General features: G+C 41.1%; 2 long non-coding RNA genes across 2 annotated transcripts; both read right to left on the bottom strand.

Moving 5' to 3' along the window:
* Positions 1-6,451: 6,451 nt before the first annotated feature.
* On the bottom strand, positions 6,452-7,166 carry LOC116066802. Its single transcript, XR_004109053.2, has 3 exons — positions 6,828-7,166; positions 6,646-6,715; positions 6,452-6,546 (listed from the first exon to the last, which is right to left on the bottom strand). It is a non-coding gene; the product is annotated as an uncharacterized LOC116066802 (long non-coding RNA).
* A 499-nt stretch (positions 7,167-7,665) lies between these two features.
* On the bottom strand, positions 7,666-8,617 carry LOC116066803. The gene is made up of 2 exons (XR_004109054.2): positions 8,427-8,617; positions 7,666-7,781 (listed from the first exon to the last, which is right to left on the bottom strand). It is a non-coding gene; the product is annotated as an uncharacterized LOC116066803 (long non-coding RNA).
* Between the last annotated feature and the right edge of the window lie 798 nt (positions 8,618-9,415).

Here is a 9,415-nt window from a genome sequence, read left to right on the forward strand (position 1 = left end):
TCCATTCCTTGCATGATATGTGCAGCGGGGGTTGAAGTGTGCAGTTCATTTGCATGTACTGTCCATGTAGCAGTGACACAAAACTGGTTGAAAATCATCAGTTTCTCTTAAAGGTGCAGTAGGTAAGACTTATAAAACTAATTTTCTGTCATATTTGCTGAAACTGACCCTATGTTCCAGTAGAACTACATGAAGCAGGTAATTTAAAAAAAAATCTGGCTCCTCTGGCACCTCCTACAGCCTGTAGTGAGATTTGCAAAAATCCACCGCTCCCTGTTCAGATGCACCAATCAGGGCCAGGGGAGGTGTCTAACTGTTCAGATGTTCCAATCAGGGCCAGGGGGCGTGTCTAACTGCGTGTCAATCACTGCTCATGCACATGCATTCAGTCCATAGACTGTATATAAGAATGGACCAACAGATCCCGTTGCTCTGGACGGAGACCAGTGAAGGCCGTTAGAAGCACTTTTCCGGTGATGGCTGAGCGTTACTGAGCAGCCTCCAACTGAGAGAGACGATGTAAATGTGCCGTGAGCAACCTGTCTGAAAGTTGTAAGTCTTCTGGTAGCTGTGCCAAGACAAATCTCAATCATTCCCAATCTTGCAGAGACGGAGAGCGTAGGTATATGTAAGGAGATAACATAGACACAGGCTAATTATTGCTAACTAAAATGCTAGTTAACATTAGTAATTACACTTAAACAGCTAATGTGAGACGAAACTGCCTGCGCATTTCTCCTGTACTATACGGTAATTCCTCTACTATGAGACAGTAAGTCGCGTGGTTATGACACAATCGTTAGCCTATTTTTACAAAAACGTCTGCTACGGAGCCATAACGTGAGAAACAAGGTAATTGAGCCTTTTATACATTGTCGTGTTTCTTTAGAAATAAACAATGGACAAATAGAGTCTTTAAACGTTTCAGATGTAAAGTTATTCGCTGTCAAAGTGGCGCCAAAATGAATGGCAGTCAATGGGATGCTAACGGGAGGTGATCGCTTTGTAGCATTAAAATGGCGCCATAAGAGGTTCGCGGTCCGAGGAGAAGCTTACCCCCTTGATTCAATCTCCCTTGTAGGGGGAGGGGCTTAGGAGACCGTTTTGGGCTTCAGCAGAAAGGGGGGAGGGACTGAGAAGTTGTTGATGTTCAAATTTTTTGGCTAAGTCCTGGATCTTCACAATCCTACCTACAGCACCTTTAAATTCATTTAAATAAAAACACCCACTTAATACTTAATCTAACTCTACTTATTTGACAATTGTTTTACATGTATGCTATTACCAAATAAATTAACCAATACTTTTTTAAACATGGTTTCCCTTTTGTGGAAATATACGACAGAGGCATATGGATTTTTTTTTTTTTTTTATTCTTTATTTGAATTTTTTTTCATTTTCATTGTCTTTATGGTGGGAGGAAACTGGAGCACCCGGGGTAAACCCACACAAACACGACGAGATTTAGGCTACATTTGTTTGGGCCAAAAGTGTATTTATCTCCAGTAGAAGAACAAATCTCTGTTTACACTAACACGCCCATGAGAGGGGGGAATGAGAGGGGGAAACGCCAGAGCAGGGGGAATGAGAGGGGGAAAGTCCAGAGCAGGGGGAATGAGAGGGGGAAACGCCAGAGCAGGGGGAATGAGAGAGGGAAACGCCAGAGCAGGGGGAATGAGAGTTTGAGATGCTAGTGCAGGGGGAAACGCCAGAGCAGGGGGAATGAGAGGGGGAAATTCCAGAGCAGGGGGAAACACCAGAGCAGGAGGAATGAGAGTGGTGTTTTTAAACCAAAACGTAGCAATGTGAATGTAGCCTCAAAGGCCAAAACATCTCCACACAGAAATGTAGCTACTCTTCTATTGGTGAACATCAGAGAGCTTTGTTGTATGTTTCAGTAGATGGTATATCACATACCATCTACTGAAACACACATATCATAGTTTGGGCTCTGAATCCCGAATATAGACTTGAGACACCTCCCAGGTAGGCTGTCTAGCCATCACCATTCACATCAGAGCTATCCGGCTGGCGTTTGTTTTCAGAGTGATTTTGTGGCTCATCATTCATATCAGGTTGGGCTTCATCGTCCACGGAATAGGACTCACCCTGCTTGCTTTCAATGTCTTTCCTTTTGGAATCGCCTTTGATTTCTGAGTCATCATCTGCCTCCTGTTGCATGACTTTACTGTGAGACTCCCGTTTGCTTTTGGAGACATTTTTCGATCCGTGGGAGTTTAATTTATCCGACTCCCTCTGCTTCGTATTAATGTTTTTAGTGCGGTACTCTATCACCCTAGGGTCCCTTTTGAAATTCTTTTTGAGTACATATATGTAGAGACCCTTGTCTTTCTTCATAACCAAACGTTTCATTTGTAGGATTTGTCTAGGGCAGACCGTTGCCTGTGTTGCATGGTCTTTCACTCTTTCTCTAGTGTTCTCCTTGAAGACTTTGATTTTTAAATTTACGTCATTTTCTTGGGGTTCCTTCTTGGCTACGTCCATGTCGGAACAACCTGACCGTGGTTCAATCGCACTGCTATTTGACGACTGATCATCTGACTCCCCCTGCTTGTTCTCGATGTCTTTCGTGTCGGAATCGCCTTTGATTTCGGAGTCATTTTCTAATCTATCGGTGACGACTTTACCGGTTGATTTATCACTCGTACGAGAGCTGTCTGGCTGGATTTCATCGTCACCGGTAGTCGAAAACGCGTCCTCTGACTCCTCATGTTTCTTGTCGATATTACTGTGACAGGCTTCAGAGGTCTTATAGGTCCTTTCGGTTGCCCATCCCTCGATATTCATGTGTGAACAACCTGGCTGTGGTTCATCCTCACAGGCATTTTCTGACTTCTCCTGCTTGATGACTTTACTGTGGGACTCTTGGGTGTAATTAAGTATGTTTTTGAATCCATGTGTGCAGAAACCCCTCATTTTATTCAAAACCAAACGGTTATTTTTGAGGATTTGTCCAACGCAGACCTCTGCCTGCGTTGGAAGCTCTGTCTCCCTTTCACTAGTGTTCTCCTCAAAGACTTTGATTTTTAAATTCATGTCATTTTCTTGGAGCGAGTTTTTATTTATTGGGAGCAGGTTATTTTCTTGGAGGTCCATAATGGCTCCGTCCATGTCAGAACAACCTGTTGCCATGCTGGTTTTGACACCTATTCTGTTGGGCTCGCCTTTGCTTTTTGACTTGAACCCATGGGAGATGAAACCCTTAAGTCTTTTAAAAACCGAACGCTTTTTCGGGAGGATTTCGCCTAGCTGCGAGGGAAGATCTTTCTGCCTTTCGCTACTGTTCTCATTTTCTAGGCGATTGATCGGGAGATCGTTTTCTGTGTTCTGTGTTCTGTGATCATTCAGATCCTTGTTTTCTGTCTCACTTTTATTCTCAATAATTTCCCTAAGGCGCTTATTCTTTTCTTTAAGATCATTATTTTCTGCTTTGAGGACAGCATTTTGATTGCACATAAGCCCAATGGTTGTGTACAAGGTGTCACAGAGCTCCGGGAATTCCTTATCTTTTGCGTCGATGACAAAGTTCCTATGTTCACCGTCAATGACTTTTCTCAGGCTGTGAACCTCTTTATGAAGCTGATAGATCTCATCAGATACAACCGCATTGTTTTTTTTCTGGCGTATCTCATACCTTTCATCGAAGACGATTCTTTTTAGATTTTCAACCTCTTTTTGGAGTGCTAGTGTTACTTTCAGAGCAACAACGGTCGGTTGGTCTTCGGGGAGATTTTCATAGGCCTGGTTGTCCAACGTTTCTATGGCACACGCGATATCCATGTTCTTTAGTTTTGTAACTAATTATAGTTATATAATATATTATATAATAATTAATATAGTTACAGTTAATAAATTAGAAATACTGCAGACAGATGTTTGGAACCGGGTCCTTATAGAACCTGGTCTCGAGACCCATACCTATTTATTTCATAAGGTCTTAAGGAAAATACAAATTTCCATCCCTGGTGTGTGTATGTGGCTGTTGAGTCCATGGCTACATCTAGCTTTTAGCGAATGAATGCCATACTATTTTTAATTGTCTAGTTTGACAGTCAGTCATAACTGAAATCTTGGAATAAATAACAATTTCTTTAGAAATGTTGAAAGTGTAGCCATAATTCAGTAAGGCGTAGTGCTGTTCCGGATTGGCTGCCTCTCGGACAGCCAATCCGGCCCGAGGAGATTCTCCTTCCTCACAACAGTAAAGATATAAAACAATATGATTCAATAAATTCCTAACTACGCACAGAGCAAATGTTGATTCTTATTCACAATGTCTATTGAAATGATGTTAAAAAGGGTCAGTATTTAATGCATTGGTCCAGTATATAGACCGAATCACCACGATGTCACTAACATAAAAATCATTTCTGGGTGTTTTCTTACAACTACTCGCACATGTGCAACCTTGATTAGTCACCTGTGTGTGTGTGTGTAACGTTACATGTGCGTCTCGCTTTCATGGCGTCACACCCATCGTCCATAAGTCAACCGTGGCAAAACACGTACATGATGTTGCACAGCACAGTTTCATAACGAACCAAAAATAATTTTACATCTCTCGTGTGTTCTGTGCTAATGCTTCCTACGCCACCCCGGATAAACGCCAACTAAGAACGCTCGCTCCCGCTGTATGCACGCACGCTCCCACACAGACATGCTAGGAGACATGCACTGTAGAGTCCACGGCTCGATCCGAGACCTTATTATACATCTGTGTCCCGAGACTCACTGACAACACCGTTTCTGGTAAGCAACGTTAAAACTAACGACACAGTATCCACTGCAGTTATCCCCTAGTCAAGACACGCTTTTATCATTATCAATGTACGGCAGCAAACGGATAGCGTTACTGAAGAAGTTATCATTGATAATTGACGTGTGTTAACTAGTCGTTTCATAACTTACTTAACTGCAATCTCTGCTCGCTGTGCTCCGTACCTAGCTCACAGTCACCTATCCTCGGAAAACTGAACCACCAACTACTGCTGACCTCATGGAGCACCATGCGGAGCACCGGAGCCGGTGTTGAGGAACTCTGTTGCGGCTCAACCCATCTACTAAATGACGGAGGTCTGTAGCGGCTTAAACAACTAGCAACCGCCGCTTTGTAGCACGGAGCTCCTCTTCGATGTTTTTTACCGCTAGTTACTACGAAGGAGCTTGCTACAGGAATGCTACATGCGCGAGACCATGGAATGTTAATGTATGTTACTCAGCAACAGGTGAAAATAGGGGCAAGGTTGCGCGACTAAAGTTAAAATGAATTAAACTTTTAGGCGAGGAACGAGAAGTGACTTACCTGTATGTGTGAAAGCTTTATCTCACATCAGTTTTGTTGTTGTTGAATATATAGCATTATTATATAATTTGTTGAATATATAGCATAATTATATAATTTTGTCATTGTTTCATGGTATGGAAAACACTCAAACCAATATATATTTCCAGAAAATTGACATGAGGACAACATAATATTCAGGCGCCAGGTGACAATTCAAAATGAAAAAAAAAAGATGAATATAATGGAATATAATGCTGTTAGTCTCTCAGAAGGCTTGCGTTGGTCAACATGCTCCTATACGACCAAATTCTCATTGGTCGGACAATTGCTGCTTTTACTTTCATAAGGCCGCCTGTCAACCAAAGCATTTTTCCCAGCTGGAAATACAAGACACACTCTTATGAAAAACACCCACCTGGAAGCGCAAGAGCAGTTTTGGGCGAGCGTTTTATTTTTTTAGCTGAGAACAGGGCTCCAGACTGCGACGTACATGATTTTTTCTATTCACCCATTTCTACATGGATGTATAAATAGCGCGGATGTAGTAAACTTCTTTTGCCATGTTGCTGTAATGTTAGCTTATGCTTGCTACATTTATTTTGGAGCTAACATTAGCGTCAGTGCAATGAAGCTTAATTAATTGTGGAACTGGTAGCTTAACTCACTAAACTTTACAATAGCCTGTCTAACACTGGTAATAAACAATACAACTATGTAATTAACATAATGTTATGGTTGAGGGTTTCGTAGCTGGTGCACCCAATTATTAACTACCCCATTACAGTACTATAACTGTACATGTATTTTACAGTACGATGCCCTTACCGCAGTTCCATTGTACAGTATAATACTCTTACTGTAACTTAGTTTTACAGTATAATACCCTTACTGTAACTTAGTTTTACAGTATAATAACCTTACAGTAATTGTACTGTAATTACAATTTGCTAAATTATACTGTAATTGTCTTGCTGTATTATAGTTTTACTGTAATTGTGGTTCACAGTATATTACACTATTTGGCATTGGCAGTACAAACTATTTTGATTATTTTACATAAAGGCTATTGAATTTAATAAATTCCAAATAATTGACTTTAGTCCATGTACAAAAGTAATACATTTTTATTTTCGTATCGAAGACGACAAAAGCACTGGCAAAGTCATTAAGTTGGTTAACTTCAAAGAGGATCTTCCCCTCAATGCTGACCATCCAATGGGTGGAAGACATCAAACTTCTTCCTAAAAAACTAACAAACATCTCATTTGCAGTGTGTCACAGAATACCAAACATACATTGCTAATGAAACATCCTCCTCTTCTTCAAACTATTTCTCGTACCTAGCATGATCACCCTTGGTGTGGTGGGCAATGTCACCTCCTGCTCAATGGAACTCTTGGTCGAGGTTGGCTGCAAACCAAAAAAGAAAAGCATCTCACATATTGGAAGTAATTTCTGTTTAAATACAAAATGTTGAACTGATAGTGAGGCTGTAAGAACTTATAAAAGAAAGTGATATTACATCTGTCAAGATGGAGATTTGGTCGTCTTGCTCTTGAAATTCATTGCCTGGTGGCTCAGCAAGTGATGAGGGACCATGTTCTCCTGTGCGCCACGGGGTCAGAACTTCATGTCCAGCTTTCTTCTTCCTCCTGTCTATCTCAGTTTTCCGGTCACTGGTTGTTGTTCTACATATGAAATGATGAAAATTATTATTTTTAAGTGCATGCATGGGGTTACAAAACACAATTACAACAAGATAAAAAAAATGCATGCAATGCATTAGTATGCAGGGAACCAGTATAATGTAGGTAACTCTTATATTGTTAGAATAACACAATGTTATCTGATGCATTACAAGTTAATCGCATAATAGATAGCTAGATAGCTAACAACATTATTTTGTCAAGAAAAGCTTACAGCCATTATAAAGAGTCCTTAAGTCACTTGTTTAACAATCGGTCAAATTTAAGGTTAAGCGGCGAGGGAAATAAATACATTTTACTTTTCTTTTCCCCCATAAACCATGGTAGCTATACACTCAACTCCTAACGCCATATTCTTTGAGTTACATAATCTTTAGCTTAGGTCTCATAAACTAAAAAGGATGAATTCAATGAAATATCACATTACAGAAACCAATAATACTACTGTAACGTTGGACACTGAGGCTAATTTTTGCTGGACATCTTGATGGTTTTAAGTGGCCAAACTCTGAAGCCGAGGCAAAAAAAATGCTATCCACAAATGCTCCACATTAACGTTACTTAAAGACGCTTTCCCTGTCACCCGACATAACTTATAGAGTCTGGTTTTTTAAAGATGTAATGACATTAGATGCTATTAAAACTAGATGGGCAACTGTTCCGTGTTCTCCCCACGGAAAGGGCAACCCAGTGTACAAAGGATATTACTCGGTATTCCACATTTGTTTGTTTATTTCTTTTTGTTCACAAAGGGAAACCAGGTAATAAACCTCAAATAAGAAATGCAATGTTTCAATACTACAAACAACACAACTCCCCAGTTCTTTACCTCAATAGCCTAATAACAAGCATCAATAAACAAATAACATTAATCAAATCAAATAATTAATCAAATACAAACATAATATTATTATTAATATACTACAATAACAATAATACTCATTTCATAATTGTCATGTACACGCTTCACACTTCAAACAATTCATGTCTACCAAAGTCCTACCAAAAGTCTATGCAAGAAGCATGCAGTGTTTCTGCTAGCAGCTGGAAACTACAGCTCCCAGAATGCCCCGCGGTAAACCAGGAAGTACAACGTCACTTACGTTGAATATCGGTCCGCGATTCATACTTTTACAGACATTTATAAAGCTAAAGAAAGTAAACACGTATGGTGCAGCAATATCACAAGTCTAAACGTCAGCTTCATCCCACAGCTTCGCCACCTCGTTAACTTACAACTCTGGAGCATAGCGTTATCTACATCAGTTAATCAACCTGCTTAGCCCACCGAAGCATAGCGTTGTCTTTAACATGCAACGGACGTAAACACAGTACAACAACATAGCATGGCCGACAGATAAAGCATACATCATAAACGCAGACAAGAAAACATTTGTAATTAGGAGAGAGCTTACCAAGTGGCTGCACACCGGGTTGACAGTCATCACCAACTGAATGAATCTCGTGCTTCCTTTTCACGTAGTACTCACCGGTCACCTGTACTCACAGCACACTCCTCTTAAAGAGGCACTACACTATTGGGCTGCTAAACCGCAAACGTTCTTCCATTAGTGTCACTACCTCTGGTTTAAGGTAAACATTTGATTGATTGATGTAAATGATTGATTAAGCATGCAAATAAGAAATAAAACAAATGACAAAACTCCACAGAAAACACAACACCTCCCACTTAAGTTCCTGATCTTAAGATTCAAGGACACCTACCAAAATCACTCAAAGGACCCCTCTTTGTTACATTTTCCCTTTCCCACACAAAGCTTTTTTTTTTTTTTCCACAATGTCTACATGTAAGTGTCCAATGGAAGCACGACCAATGGAGGAGCAGTCAATGTCCAAGTCAATCACATCCCTTTGGCAGATGTGTGGTGTACTGCCCAGGTATGCGAGGTATGGGATGTGCATGCTCTTGCTTCATGTATGTGCAATGTGATAGGCATGGTGGCAGCGCTAGGCTTGCACCAACCAGCCAACAGTGGTAAGGGCAGTGACAGGGGTTTGGGCGGTGAATGAGAGGGTTTGAACCAGGGGCTAGGGTGGTGTGCAGAGTGAGAGGGGTTCAGGAAGAGGCGGGTGTCATGGCGGCTGGAATGGATGAGTTTCGTCCTCCACCGGTAGAAGAACTACCAGTCTTCTCACGTCTCTTCTGATAACTGTCATGGGCAGTGAAGAACTCCTCTTCTTCCGGCCACCCGTCAGGGAAACAGGAAGACCAGCACATGTTGCGATGTCAGCATCCCTGACAATCCCTTTACTGTCAGGGTAAACTGTCAGAATCCGGCCCAGACGAAACTTACCTCTCAAAGCATTTGGGTCAGCAATCCAGACGAGGTCGCTGACTTTGACGTTCCTCTCTGTCCGGTGCCACTTGTGTCAAATGAACAGA

This window comes from Sander lucioperca, chromosome 24 (genome assembly GCF_008315115.2).
Source record: "Sander lucioperca isolate FBNREF2018 chromosome 24, SLUC_FBN_1.2, whole genome shotgun sequence".
NCBI lineage: Eukaryota > Metazoa > Chordata > Actinopteri > Perciformes > Percidae > Sander > Sander lucioperca.